Source organism: Trachymyrmex septentrionalis, unplaced genomic scaffold, assembly GCF_001594115.1.
Source record: "Trachymyrmex septentrionalis isolate Tsep2-gDNA-1 unplaced genomic scaffold, Tsep1.0 scaffold22, whole genome shotgun sequence".
Taxonomy (NCBI): Eukaryota; Metazoa; Arthropoda; class Insecta; order Hymenoptera; family Formicidae; genus Trachymyrmex; species Trachymyrmex septentrionalis.
Genome location: NW_017305375.1, coordinates 6,152,981 through 6,154,924, shown reverse-complemented (window position 1 = coordinate 6,154,924; position 1,944 = coordinate 6,152,981).

Sequence of the window (1,944 nt, the reverse complement as noted above, 5' to 3'; positions counted from 1 at the left end):
CATATGATATAAATGATAACTATAGCGTGACTTTTGACCTTAAAGCGAGTAAACATCGTTATACACAAGAACAACATTACTGATTACTAATGCATAAACGCAATTAATTGATTATTAATTTCCTAATTAGAATTCAGATTTGTTTTAGAATCTAAGTAGTAAATTATTTATTTAAAAACTTTCAATTTATGTTTAAACGTTGCTAGTTTGAATTACAGATATCTCGAATAAGAGAAATCGTTTTTTGCAAATAAATGATATATTGTATATTCTAATATTTAGTTTACTTTGTCGCCGACGTGAAATTTTACATAAACCATTGCCTTATGCTTTTTTCGGCTAAATATACTAAATATCTAAATATACTAAATGTATTTTTATATGCTAAATGTATCCTCTTATTAACTTAAATTTATGATACGAGTGAGCTAGATACAATAAAAGGCGATTCTTATTGTAATCGAATCACAACGCGACGTTAATATATTTTTATAATTAATAGAATTGATACATGCAGCAATTAATTGTGATTAGTGCAGAAAATTATCACAATCACTGCAAAGTAATAATTATTCTCACGAATGTCGATTAACCGTAATAGCGAAATTTGGATATAAAATAATCTAAGAATCTTGAGACCAGACGGCGATTACTCTTTTCGATTACTCTTTTGTTACCTGTTCGACATACGACAACGTTGTCAGATTAATATATAATATAAGCTTTATAATAAATGCAAAGCTAGGCTTATTTGTCTGTTTGCGGAGAGATCAGAAAAGATGATTACAGTTACAAAGCTATACAAGCGTTACAAGCGGTTTTATTACGCTTTACATTATGACATTCCGTGCGATTGCCCGCAAAGATTACTAAAGAACGGAAGTGACGAGGTGATACGTCGCATCATATAATTGCTTTTCATTTAATACTAACATTAAGATGAGATTCTGCGTGAAACAACATTTTTTTATTTAATTCTTTGACATTCTAGGTTTAATCTTCCATGCCTAAATGCATATCATACGGAGAAATTTCCTTTATTACGCGATGTCTCGCCCAGTTTTATTGTCGTGTTATTTTGTTAATTTGCGAGTTTTACAACTCGCTTTTTATCATGATGTAATCGTGTCCGCTTAAATCGACGATGTTACGTCGACGTGATTACATCATACCTTGTATTACGATTATCATGCAATTGTCTGCGTTTCGCGGAAAAAAAACGCCGAATCAGTGTACTTGTCGAATGTGTGTCGGTAATTAATGTGAATTGGAAAAAACGTGATTGCGTTCAGTTGCGTTCAAATGTTATTGTGTTTCAGTAAGAGCAAGACAAAATGTCAGCCAACATTGTGGAAAACAATTAAAGTCTTTTTTTTTACATATATCTGTTAAACTGTTTAATTGCGATTTATTTCTTTATTAATGATAGCGGTATGCTTATTTCCTCCTCAGATATTAAATAACTATAAAGCAATTGAGGAGAGAACACATTAAAATGGATACATAGAGCTCATTTATATTAGCCACGAAAATTTGAGATTTACCATGACCGATTTGATGTACGTACATACAATGTACTGAAAATGACTCAATGTGAGTCGAAACGTTTGTATTTTTAATATGAAAATTATATTTTATTGTTAAATTTATAACACGACAATCTTGTTTGGCTCATAGTCTTTTTCAATTATTTTGTTTTTAAATTTTTGAGCCCATAATATATTGATTTTTTAATTAAAATTGTGTTATACTCATAAAATGGAAGCGAGAGATATTAAAAACAATCAATGTGTCAGAATATAAGAAAGAAAACAGTATAAAAATAGTATCGAAATATAGAATTAAATAAAGAAATTTTAGGCTCTTTAAGATTTTATTTATTTATTTTTTAAAATTGTGTTGCGTTGGAATGCGTTTTAAAATTACTGAAATTCCTAATATTAC